This window comes from Triticum urartu, chromosome 2 (assembly GCF_003073215.2).
Source record: "Triticum urartu cultivar G1812 chromosome 2, Tu2.1, whole genome shotgun sequence".
Lineage (NCBI taxonomy): Eukaryota > Viridiplantae > Streptophyta > Magnoliopsida > Poales > Poaceae > Triticum > Triticum urartu.
Window position 1 is genome coordinate 414749165 of NC_053023.1, and position 14304 is coordinate 414763468.

Sequence of the window (14304 nt, forward strand, 5' to 3'; positions counted from 1 at the left end):
TAGACAAAAGGATCTAGATTAGAATGGAATTCAACTCGGAGTTGTTTTCTTCTTCTTGAGAAACACAATACAAATGCAAATGCTCCCAAACATGCACGCATATCTTACTCTATAATAGAACACACACTCACACACACCCTATCGTCATGAGCACATCCGAGACTCTGGCCCGGCAAATCATGAGATTGACGAAGTCATCACATGTGTATTATAGTGGATGGAAACATCGTCCCCCACTAAACAAACATCACCGAAGAGTCCGGGATTAATCTAGGAAAATATAGCACACGTTCACAAGGAATCTAACCATGTGAGTTACACTATTCACACACAAAAAGAACATCTGAGTTATGCCCAGCGCGTAACTCGGGGTCTCTTTGATTGATAAGATTACAAAATTTGGGAATAGAAAAAACATATAATTGTAAACCATGTATGAATCCTACAGAATTGTGTTGCGCATAAGTGGTTGGGCCATACAAGAAACAAATGGTTGTTTCCAAAGAGATTTGACTAGATGCTGTTTTTAAATGAGATCCTGAAAGAATACCCAATTGATTCAATCCTCCAGGTCAAACAATCAACATAAAAAAAAGTTCCAAGGATTCAATCCTCCAGTCCTCTATCATAATTTTCTAAGAAAGTTCTTTGAATCAAAGTATCCCTCAAATTTTCTCTTTGTGCCAAGGATTGAGAATTTGAGACTGTATATTATCTCTGTATTCAGATTGGATATACAAGATTTCCGATTTACACAATTTGGGTGGTGGACCAAGTAACTTTTAAAATAGAGAAAGATTGAAAATTACAGAGATTCCATTCTATTCCCCGGGGACTGTGGGAAATGGTGGTCGCATCACAAAGATGCAGTGCAAGGACCGAATCTTGTATTACACGCGAGTACCATATTTTACTTCCATAGGTCGAGGTAGACCACACTTCCGCGCAAATTAGCTTTATGACATATTTCTTTTCCTTTTTTGATTTGATTCCTCCCTCTCGTTATCATTTTTATGTAGATCCAGAGGATCTTTGCGAAGAAGAACCTTCGGAATACATATATTCCAGTGGAGATTCAGATGGTGACCTCACGAAATAATAAGTGCTGTCCTGTCGATTCATTTGGGAGCTGGACTTTCTGTGCGCCAATAATAATACGAGGGATCGCCAACAGAGATGCACCATACAACTAGGGCCCTATGTGCTGTTCAATCAATCAACTGTGTGAGTGCGACGATTGAAAAGAAAAAATAATGATCGAAAATTGTGAGGATTGGCGAAGCTATCTTTTTTTTCATTTTTCTCTTTCTTTTTTGAGAAGATTGGCGAAGCTATAGCTATCGAAAATTGTGAGGATTGGAGTATGAGTGAGGGGCAGCAACTTGTTTGTGTGCGTGCGTAGGGTGGGCCACGGGAAGCAGACAGAGCAAAGCAAAGATTCCATTAGGTCGGGCCCATGATGGAGCAGGCGCCAAGGCTGAGGTGGGCCTAACCTTCCCAACACTTACGAATGGTTGATGGCTGCTTGTTGCTTTCTCTTCCCAAAAAACAAAACTGAATTGTTTTTGCTAGTTGTTGCTTGGTTTGAGCTGAGGCTCTGCTTGGATGCTCTCTTCTCTTGACGCTGCATTTTTCCTGCCTGCCCAGCTCTCAACTTGTGGTGCTTCTCCTTCTTCATCATCGGTGTCGGTGTCGATGTCGCTTTGGGATGTCACTGTCCCCAAAAAGGAGGTCGAAACTAATTGAGTTCACGGCTTCATAGCAACCACAGCCAGCCATCATCTGGAGGAGTACCTCTCTTTTTCTTCTACTCTGAGGATTGCGGGAGACAATAATGCAGGTGCAGCCGTGCAGATGCGTGTCTAGCTAATGTTTAGTCGCATATGGTGAGCATCTCCATTATTCAGTCCACGATTACGCGTAATCATTCACTCCGCATGTGATGCATGCATGTTGATGTGGTTTAGAGGCCAACCTGAGGCTGGAGAGCTGTCAGATTTAGCAGCATATATGTTCATCTTTGTCCACTACATGGATATACATTCTTCCCGGGAGAAAATTTGGAACTAGCAAAACCATGGTTTTTTTACATGTCACATGGGACCTCCCGTCGACTATGAAGTCATCAGTGGCAATTTTGTCAATCTTAAAATAATATGCCGGTTGAGTCTCTCGAAAATGCTCATAGGGATAAAGTATGCATGCATACATTCGTAGAAGTAAGTGTGTATGTATATGTGAGAGTCTACATCTGTACTGCGTCAAGAAAAACCCAAAGACCTCCTATTGGACATGCTACGATTTTCTTTTCAGGCTAGCTCTCCAATATCTGGGCTGGCCTCTACTGATCAGGGCACTTTCCTGAGGCCTGCTTCACGCACTTTACTAATTTGGCCCACAAATCAACTGTTGAACATCCTTCTTTGGAGATCGATAACGATCATCGTCACTTGACGCGCTTTCAGTCATTCGCCACGTGTCGCGCTTTGGGCGTTTCTTTCGGATTTTCTTTTATTTTTCCGCACGCGTTTTCGGCTATTTAAACGGGGTTTTTCGGTTTTTTCAACTTTTTGGTTTTCCACTAGTGTTTCTTAACTTTTCGATCAAAAAAATTTTAAATTTTTTTTGCGCCAAAACACGTTTTCTGTTGTTTTTTTCTTTCGCGAGAGTCACGGTTTTGCTTCCGCGAGAGGCATGATTGTGTTTTCGCGAGAGTCACGGACGTGCATCTCGAAAACGAAAACAAAACATGTTTTTTTGTTTTTTTCCTTTCACGAGAGTTACGGTTTTGCTTCCGCGAGAGGCACGGTTGTGCTTTAACGAGAGTCACGACCATGCCTCTCGGAAACGAAAAAAACGTGTTTTCAGGTTTTTTCCTTTCGCGAGAGTCACGGTTTTGATTCCCCGAGAGGCAAGGTTGTGCTTTCGCGAGTCACGGCCGTGCCTCTCGGAAACGAAAAAAACGCGTTTTTTATTTTTTTTCCTTTCGTAAGAGTCACGGTTTTGCTTCCGCGAGAGGCACGGTTGTGCTTTCGCGAAACTCACGGCCGTGCCTCTCGAAAACGAAAAAAACGCGTTTTTTCTTTTTTTTTCTTTCGCGAGAGTCACGGTTTTGCTTTCGCGAGAGGCACGGTTGTGCTTTCGCGAGAGTCACGGCCGTGCCTATCGAAAATGGAAAAAAATACATTTTCTTTTTTTTCCTTTCGCGAGAGTCACGATTTTGCTTCCGCGAGAGGCACAGTTGTGCTTTCGCGAGAGTCATGGTTGTGCCTCTGGAAACGAAAAAAATGTGTTTTTTTCCGGAAGAGTCACGGTTTTTCTTCCGCAAGAGGTATGGGTGTGCTTTTGTGAGAGTCACGGCCGTGCCTCTCGCAAACGAAAAAAACACGTTTTTTGTATTTTTTCTTTTCGCGAGAGCCACAGTTTTGCTTCGGCGAGAGGAACGGTTGTGGTTTCGTGAGAGTCATGGCCGTGCCTCTCAGAAACAGGAAAAATGTGTTTTCTGTTTTTTTCTTTCATGAGAGTCACGGTTTTGTTTATCCAAAAGGTACAGGTGTGCTTTCGCGAGAGTCACGGCCGTGCCTCATCGAAAACGAAAAAAAACACGTTTTCTTTTTTTCGTTCCGCGAGAGTCACGCTTTTGCTTCCGCGAAAAGCACGGTTGTGATTTCGTGAGAGGCACGGGCGTGCCTTTTTCGGAAAGGGTAAAAACCCGTGCTCTCGGTTCGATTTTTTCATTCGGTTTTTTATGAAAAAAAAAGTTCATCAAAACCTATCAACATGGAATCTAATTTTGAAGATCTCGATACGAGGAATCCAACAGTGAAAGCGGTTCGAGATTTGGACGCACAGTTTGAGAAATAAAACGTTTTGAATAAATTGATCTACGAAAAAAGGGAAAACTCCCAGGTTGAGACAAGTGACGGTATGTGCGCTACTTGTCGCAACTGGGGAGTTGGAGTGATCTTTGCAACAAGTACTCCTCGAGTAGTGATTTCATCGACCCTACAGGCTGAATAGGGAGGAAACGCGGGGAGTTTCTATGCGCCGCTCGTTGCGGCGAATTGCCGAGCAGACGCACAAACACGACTCCAGCTGGGCCGACCCATTAGCGTAACACAGTGAAAAATCCCCAAAAAGTGTCCTCGAGGGAGGGATCAAACCAGGGACCTCTCGTTGCTTATGCGCGAGCCTAGACAACGGGATAGATGAGCTTCTTGGTTTATAATGCCACGCTAAGCTAAAGGTAATATAGATTCGACCATATTATCAAATTTTGAACGCGAACATTATTTTGGAAATATGTTTTTTTAAGCGAGCACTTTTCAACTTTGAGAAGGGAAAAAAGCTTGAATATTTCTTGAATATCCTAACAAATTTTTGATAAACTGAACACTTTTTTGAATATCATGAACATTATTGAATTTGTGAACACATTTTTCTTAAAGGCGACATTTTTTTAAACTTTGAACAATAATTTGGAAATGCGTATAGTTTTGGAATCCGTCAACAATTTTTGAAACAAGAACATTTTTTAAAACTCAGAACAAAATTTGAAAATGAAAACATTTTTTGAGAAATATGAACAGTTTTATCAAATCAAGAACATTTTTTAGAACTGTGAAATATTCTAAAAAGGAACAGGACAATATAAGCAGAAAAACGAGAAAAAAAGATGAACATTTTTCAAATTCGTTAGCATTTTCAAAAAAAAATCGAACATTTTTTGGAACTCCCAAACGAAATTATGAACAGACACATTCTTGAAAATTGCGAACAAAATTTGAAATAGAAACAATTTTGAAACTACCGAACAAAATTGGAAAACACAAACATTTTTCTTAAATTTGCAAATGAATTTTGAAAGAGGAACATTTTTCAAACTCCTAAGCAAAATTTGAAAACATGAACATTTTTTGAATTTTGTGAACAAAAATTGAGAACTATCAATATTTTGAATCTGTGAACAAAATTTGAGAACTAGAATAAATTTTGAAAGAAAGGAATTTAGATAGCACGAATTTTTTTTGAAATTGAAGAACAAATTTAAAAATTTAGAAACTTTTTAAAAATCTCAAACAAGTTTGGAAATTCAAACATTTTTCAATTCATGAACAATATTTTTAAAACCGGAACATATTTTTAAAATTTTGAACATATTTTTCAATAAGCAAACAATTTTTTTAAACTTATACATTTTTGTAAGGAACGAATATTTTTTACATGCAAACAAACGTTGAATAGTTTGAAGATTTTTAAAATTATTGAAAATGAAAAAGTGAAGACGAGGAAAAATAAAGAAATGAAACAGAAAGAAAAAAGGTGAAAAAGAAAACTTGAAAAAGTAGAAAAGGAATGAATAGGAAATGATAGAGAAGGAAAATTAAACAGGAAAAAAGAAAACGAAAAACTAAGAAAAAACAGAAAAAAAAGTGTTAGGAAGCTCCTAGAAGGTTCCCCAAACCGGAAAAAACGGCTGGGAACAAGCGAGAAGGTTCCTAAAACTGGAATCTTCCAAACATTTTACGGGCCGGCCCACACGCCAACCCCCGATTGTTCTCCCTGTGCGTCCGCCCGACAACTTGCCGCAACGAGCGGCAAATAGGATATTCTGGAAACGTGCACCCCCTCCCCTCGCATGCGTTTTTGGCCATTCCCATATGGCCATACTAGATAATTCCCCTGCGCGCTGCTCCGGGAATTCTTAGTCCTACGCATGTGGTAATGCATAAATAGAATAACTTGTTTGAATAAGATGGATATATGACCTTAAGATGATTTTCTTTTGGAATGGACATAATACTTGCAGTATAATTATAAAGATAGCAAATATAGTGTCATGGCATAAGTAATCTCATATCATTTGCATTAGTAATATTGTATATAAACACTCTAAGAGCCGGATTCTCAAATGGAGATGCGACGAAAGGTTATGTACAAATTCCCATTACTTATTGTGTATTATATGTGAGTCTTGTCATAAATATATCTTCTCCATGTTATTACATAAGTTCTACACAATATAACAATTTGTTCATATATAAAAGCAAGTGTAAAAATAGGGTGTGTTGCAACACATAGTTGTATCTGCTAATAAATTGGATACATTAGTTTGTTCCTGTCTTCATTAACATCTCTGGTAGCTTGTATAATAATTAGTGTGAACACCTACGAACATATTCCTCTTTCCAAATAAGAAGGGTATGTTCTGAGGCGAAACTAATGCATATAGTAGTAGCGGATACTTGACATGAAGGGATGATACCGTACTCAGGCTTCATCTTGCTAATGATAATATGAAATCTCTACAAAATATTAGAATGGGCTAATGAATCTGGGCATTATATGCAAGCTATAGAAAATTCTGATAGATCGTACACTGAAATTGGACAGAGATCAGTAACATTGTGCATGTAGAATATAAGTAAAGAAGATGGAACTTCACAATTGACAGATCCAATGAATATTTTGATGAGAGATCCAATTAATATTGTAGCTGAAAGAAAATAGAAGGTGCCTGCAAGAAATGACGATGCAAGTGAAAGCAACATATCAATCACCTCCTACTTGAGCAGGCAAAACAAGGTACCTACGTACATATACATGGAGGTAAGAGGGCAGAGGGAAATGCAAGCTTTCCCTTTTAAGAAAGTGTCTAAGGCATTAAGACAATCGGCAAGAGCACCATCGAAAACTAAAAAGTGCACTGGAATAGCACCACTTGAGCTATCAAATGCTTAATAAAAAATTAATTGCACAGCTGCTAGTTTGATTCACGGTGTTAAAGCTTGTGCTAAGCAATTCAGTAAGCATCTCCCAAGAAAGCAGTAGGAGCAGTAAAGGAGCACAGATACTGAATTAACTTAAAAGGTGGGTTCCTTCAGAAACAATGACATAAAATTAATCTCGAGAAGAAAAACTATGTCTGAAAACTATAGATGTTCTAGGACTAAAGGTGCCAATGGCCATTGGAAATAAATAGCAGGAATTCCAACACTTTAAGCATGGAACAAATAGAATAATAAATGCATGAATAGTAAGGAAAATCGGGTGAGTATGAAAGAACAAAGTAAAGGCACATGAACTTCATCTTGGCAAGGTGGTGATTCATGGTATGGGCCATGGAGATGAATCCAAAATCACAATTTTTGGCTGCAAATATATGGGCATTAAGTCAGGTAAACTATTTAATAACTTTTTTTGAAAGGAAAGGCAGAGCAGTTTCTGCCTTATACATTTCAAAACATGTATGAAACTTGAGTGACCGAAACGCTGCGCAGAAAGTATAGCTGGTCATTACCAAGCCGTGTTAAGCTATAAACAGAGGAGGAGAAAGAGATAAGAGGTACAGGTTATTTATTAACTTTATCAACAGGTTAACTGAACCTTGGTCCTGTGACTTACGCTCTGGCTGTTGGGAGCATTGACTAAAATATGTTTTTGTACCTGATTGGATTAAATTACTTTGTAGCTGATTGCGTACCTACAATATGCAAGGTCGAGTTAATTAGGCAGATCCCAACAACTGCAAAGAGCCCTGTTCTTCCTCGCCCAACGCAAGGCACGCCTATCGGCTCGCCGAGCTCCACGCCAGAGCAAAGGGAGGAGTGAAGGGGCTTCACGACGGGAAGAAGCAAGGTTCATGTTGCCTTGCGATGGAGCGGAGTGGAGTGTGAAGGGCGGTGTGACGCCCTCGATTTAATCGTACATTAATTATACATGTAAATGTGTACGATCAAGATCAAGGACTCATGGAAAGATACCACAACACAACTCTAGACATAAATTAAAATAATACAAGCTTTATATTACAAGCCAGGGGCCTCGAGGGCTCGAATACATAAGCTCGAATACACAAGAGTCAGCGGAAGCAACAATATCTGAGTACAGACATAAGTTAGACAAGTTTACCTTAAGAAGGCTAGCACAAAAGCAACAACGATCGAAAAGGCAAGGCCTCCTGCCTGGGAGCCTCCTAACTACTCCTAGTCGTCTGCGGTCTTCACGTAGTAGTAGGCATCCTCCGGGTAATAGTAGTCATCAGTGGCATCGTCTGGCTCCTGAGATCTGTCATCTGGTCGCAACAATCGGGTATGGGGGAAAAGAAGTAGCAAAGCAACCGTGAGTACGCATCCAAAGTACTCGCAAGACTTACATCAGATCTAAACTAAATATGCATCTGTATCAAAGGAAAGGGTTGCATCTGTGGACTAAACTGCAGAATGCCAGAAGGGAAGGAAAAAGCCTAGCCTATCGAAGACTAGCATCTTCTGAAAACCACCATCTTGCAGCAACAGGAGGGAGTAAAGTAGTATAAAATAAAGTAGTAGAAGTGTTATCAACCTCGGCCAGAGATCCTTTTTCGACTCCCTGCGAGAAAGCAATCCCAGAGCCATACTATCCAAGTGGCAACACATTCCAGTTCTCATCACCATCCCGTTCTCATCACAAGTATCCAATTCTAATTATATCAATCGGGATACAACTCCAAGTGTCCGTTACCGTAGGATAGGCTATCGATAGATGTTTTCTTCCCTGCAGGGGTGCACCAACTTACCCACCACGCTCGATTAACTCCGGCCGGACACACTTTCCTGGGTCATGCCCGGCCTCGGCCAAACAATACGCCGCAACCCGACCTAGGCTTAATAGAGAGGCCAGCACGCCGGACTAAACCTATGTCCCCAGGGGTCATGGGCCATCTCCCCGGGAACTCCTGCACGTTGCGTACGCAGCCGGTGAGCAGACCTAGCTACCTCCTTCAACAAGGCAGGAGCTTACGCAGTCCAACCCAGCGCGCGCCGCTCAGTCGCTGACGTCTATTAAGCTTTGGCTGATGTATACGACGCAGAACGCCCATACTATGCCCACGTGATGGTTAGTGCTATCAGGCCAGAGGCCTCTCGGATCAAATATCCAAATCGTAGTGGATTAGGAACGCGCGGTAACGAGCAGAGACTCACGATCGATGTGACCCCGTCGCCCCGTCTCGAGTACTTGCGGCAAGGGCTAAGAATGCCCGGCCACGCCTCGTAAGTATCTCGCGGGCACCTTCCAGGTCAACCCCGACTCCACATCACTCGCAATTAAGCTCGCGCGGGTACCCCTCAGGGTCGACCCGTCTTTAGTAACATGGCTCAGTGTAAAGTCATAGTAACTGTGTGTCTAACACTAAGGGAAAAACCCGAGGAATCACCCCTGGTGAATCCCACTCGATGTTATCATCAAGGTGAACGTAAGAGGATCCACCCTCGAGGTTCACACTTGAGGGGTTGCATGACAGAGCGGTAACGGAAGTGGTTAAGGAGGAAATCACCCTCGATGACCTCGACCGTATAGCTACACTACAGAGATCTCATCAGGAGCGATGTATGAGGTTCACCCTCGGCACTCGATAGTAACTCTGTAGTGTCGTACAACTAGGGGGTGATGTGCGGTGTCAGGGCCTGGACATCGATCACGTTGATCGAGTCATCGAACATAAAGCGAGGCAACTGGGACAAGGTGGGGGTCACTGATGGATCACTAACCAACCTATACTAAGCAGTTTAGGATAAGCAGGTAAGGTATGAAAGTAGGTATCAAAAATAGGCTATGCATCAGAGTAGGATCATACAGAAAGCAGTAGCATTTCTAATGCAAGCATGACAGGGAAGGAAATGGGCAATATCGGAATGCTCAAGGGGGGTTTGCTTGCCTGGTGGCTCTGGCAAGGAGGGGTCGTCGTCGACGTAGTCGTTCACAGCGGCATCGGCAGCCGCCACGGGGTCTACCGAAGAGAAGAGGGGGGGAGAAACAGTAAATACATAGCAAGCAAGTGCATAACAGGACAACAGGAATAGCTAGACGTGTTCTAACGCGGTTCTAGATGTTATAGATGAAGGGGGAATTCAACCGGGAAGGTATTCCCGGTTCCGGACCTGTGTCAGACAGATGACCAGAGGGGGAATGTTTCATGTTCAGCATGCTAGGGGCATGTGACAGATGAACGGAACGTGTATTCGGATTCGTTGGATTTTTTTGATCAACTTTCATATAGAAAACATTTTCATCGGAGCTACGGTTTAATTTCTATGATTTTCTAAAAATTTTAAAAGACTTCCTAATTACCTGGATTTAGTTTAAATCCATATATTAATAAACAGAAACTGCTATGGGTACACGAAAGTGTACCCAGCAGTGTGTGTATGTGTAAGACAGGTGGGTCCTGTTGACTCAGTAGTCAATACTCCCAGTTGACTGGTCAAAGTGGGCAGTGGGGCCCATGTGTCATTGACACATTTAGGTTAATTACTTAATTAACTAAATTAGTTAACTAAACTGTTAATTAACTAATTTATTAATTAATTTACTATATATAATTATTATTAATTTATTTTACCTAATCTTTTAGGGGGCGGGCCCCACTTGACAGGGGCACCTCACACACAGAACACACACACGCACGCAACCCACACACACGGCGCACGGAGGCGTCGGCGGGCGCGGCACCGGAGGAGGGCGGCGCCGGTCAAGGCCGGCGCCAGAGGGGGAGCAGCACCGGCGCGGGCCGGGCGCACTAGGCAGCCGAGCGGGGCGACGCGGGGCTTGGCGGCAAGGCACAGGGGAACGGAGCGGCGGTCGGCACGGTGGGCGGTGGGTTCGCGGGGGGGTGAAGACGGCGGGCGAGGCCCGGCGAGGTCAGGCGCGTGAGCAGGGGGACCACGAGCAGCGCAGCCCGGGCGACAGCAGCAGAGGCGGGGCACGGCGAGGGCAGGTGGCGGCGGGCGCGGGCCGGGTTGGTTGGGCGCGGCGGCGCGGCCAGTGGGAGGGGAGGCGGCCGGCGCGAGCTTGCGCAGCAGCAGCGAGCGCGGCGGGACTGTCCATGCACGCGCAGGGGAGGCAGCGGCGGCCTCCGGCGATGTGGTGCTAGGCGGCCAGAGCAGCAGCGTATAGAGCAGCAGCGGCGACAGCTAGCAAGGGCCGGCAGCACAGCAGCAGCGCAGCAGCAGGGGTGGCACGGCTGGGCTCGCGCGTGCGGGAGTGCGACGAGCGGCCGTGGGGCGCTAGAGGCGTGCGGGAGCGCGAACTCACCCAGGCACGCGTGGCCAAGGACGACCTGAGGTAGATCGGGAGCGCGGCCAAGGCACGTCGAAACGAAGCTCCGACCGCGGCGGACTAACTCGGGTGGGGCTCCTACGGCGAGGGACTCGAAGAGGAGAGGCGAGGAATCGGCAGAGGGGCTCACAATGAGCCTATAGAAGTGCAAAGCGGGCTCGGGGAGGCTCCGGCGAGGCCGAATTGAAGACGGCGAGCACCGAGATGCAGAGATGGTGATGAGCTCGATGGCGACGCGCGAGGCCCTCCCAGCTTGCTCCGATGGTTGAAGTCGACGGAGAAGAGGACGACGGTGCTCCTCGACTTCCTCCCAAGCACCGGGGAGGCTAGTGGCCGCGAGCACGGCGACGGCACGACGATTGCGGTCGGGCGACAGAGGAGGGAAAAGAACGAGCGAGGAGGATGGGGAATGGGGATTAGGGTTTGCCTTGACGCTTGGGGTGGATCTTATCCATCTCCAGGAGGAGCGGATGGCTGACACGGCGCCACCAGAGGCTTGGATGGGCGCCACACCATCTCCATGAACAGAGAAAGGAGATGACGGGAGAGTTGGGCTGGGCTATGCATTGTGCATGTAGAGCCCAGTCCAACAATGGGCCCTTTTCCTTTTCGTTTACTTTAAACAGTTTTCCTTTTCTGTTTTAGCTTTCCTTTATTAACAGAGAGAAAAAGGGAATTATTTGGTCAACTATTTCACTTAGGAACAATTTGGGAGGAGTCCCATTAAATTCCTGGTGATTATAGACAGTACCATAAATATTTTGGAGACCAGAATAATTCATTTGATATTTTTCATAAGTAGGATAACATTTAAAAATGCTGAATTGGTGTTGTTATAATTGCTAATGCTCATCTTTGCACAAAAGTGATGTTGTGTTCCTTAACAAATAATTGTTATGGAAGTTTTGGCAAATGATAAACATTTTTCCAGCAACTTTTGAGCAACTTCAAACTTCACTTAAATTTGAATTGACTGGAATTTGAAATGGGATATTGAACAAAGGTGATTAAGCACTGTTTTAGAAAAAAATGATTAGCTTAATCAGAGAGGGTTACTGTAGCATGACACTGTGGGTGTTACAGGCGGCCTCAGCCGACTGAAGCCGATGCGGACAGTCAGAGGAGCCCGGCTTGGCGAAGCCGATGCGGGGCATTGGTGAGGCGCTGCAGCTCCCCGGCAACACCTTTTCTCTTCTCTTTTTTGAAAGGTACATCGCAGTATTACTGAACTTGTATTAAGGTAGTACTCCTCTAACAGTACAATACGCAAAGGACGACGAAGCTACAGACGAAGAAGAACACCTGCAGCCAACGCTGGTCACGGAGAGACACCACCACTCGATGCTCTGTGCGCCGCAGTTGTAGTCCGGCCTTGAAGACGAAATCTTGAAGGCGATAAACACGCATCGGACGGAGACAGCCTCCATGCCTAGTTGAGATCGCGCCGGAATACCCTACCTGAATAGGTTGAGGCCTGATTCCGCCGAGATCGAGCCACATCTTTGAGTGGTGACATGGTAGTGCGTTGCAGAGGTGGATTCCGGCGTCTGCGTCTGAAGATGAGATGCACAGATGAAGCGCTGCTTTGTTCATTAGAGAAATGCGGTGGGAGCCTGGGAGGTGGAGCCGTGGAGGATGCGATGCATCTGGTCTTTTAGAATGGTTCGTATGTATGGCGAGGAGAAGCAGTATTGCGATAATGTGGAGATCAAGCTAACTTATAGGGAGGGCAAAAAAGATGCAAGGAAAGGGAGAAGACGGCACATTTTTATCTTGATCGCCTAGATCAGTTCTTGTCTAGTCGTTTCTTATGGATTTGGTGAGGATCTATGATGTGGGCTGCTTTAATTGCCAGTTCGCTAGTGGGAGAAAACAAAAGGACTGGAAACGAATGGGCTGCCATGTACGCTAGACTTATGGGTCGCCAGTTTGCTAGCAACAGAAAACTGAACGGGCAGAAAAACAAACCACAGGATAAAAACCGAATAGGCACTTTGTAGAGAGGTGATGACATGGCAGGATAGATGAGGTGGATAGGTTGATGAGGTGGATAGGCTGCATGTCAAGAGAAATGAGATAGTGGGGATCAACTATTTATGTATTATAGATGCGGGGCAGGACGCCCTTATTTTTTTTCATTTTGTATTTTTTGCTTTTCTTTTTTATTCTTTCAAAGAATTTGAGATTTTTAAAAAGTTGCGACTGTTGAAAACATCTGTACAGGAAATCGTAAAATATTCGTGAATTTAAAAAATATTCATGATTTTGAAAAAATAGGAAATCATAAAATGTTCACAGGTTCAAAAACGGTTCCTGATTTTGAGAAATTATTTGCTTATTCAAAAATGTCATGATTTTGAAGAAAAAAATCAGAAAATGTTCATGATTTTGAAAAAGAATGTTCAAGAAACAAAAAAAGTTATGATTTTGAAAAAATAATATAATTCAGAAAATGTTCATGATTTTTCTAAATGTTCTTAGATTTCAAAATTAATCTCGAATTTAAATAAAATAAAAATTCAAAAATGACCCTGAATTTAAAAAGTTGTTTCCAAATTTCAAAAAATGTTCATCAATTCAAAAAAATCTTCACGAGTTTCAGGAACATGTTCAAGAATTTGTAAAAAAAAAGTACATGAATTCTAAAAATGTTCAAGATTTCAAAAAAATATTCTCGAATTTGTAAGAACATATTCAGGATTTCAATAAAAATATTCATGAATTTCAAAGATGTTCGCACATTGAAAAGGGAAGAAAGAAAGAAAAAAACATGAAAAAACCGAAGCTACACGCAGATATCACAAAGAAACAAATACAATGAAACTTGTACAATCAAAGTAGTAAGACACCAAAATACTGTGATAATAGGCCAGCAAAGAAGGCAAATTACTTACCTGACAACATTATCTCGACATTTCAACTACATGATAATCCAAAAGCTATAAAGAAAGGCAAATTAGTTACCTAGCAACCCTTGAAAAATACTAATCACTTAGTTACCTGATGAAAGAACCTCAACAGAAAACAAAGACACAAAATTAAGAAAATCGGTTACAACACGACAACAAGCGAATCACATCACAGCTCATTCATACATTAAGCCGTCTTAACACACCTTATTACAAAAGCAAGCATTGGTAACAGAGCACACTTGTAGAAACCGAGGGACTATACGCCACATGCGAAAAAAGGGATGAAAAAAATACG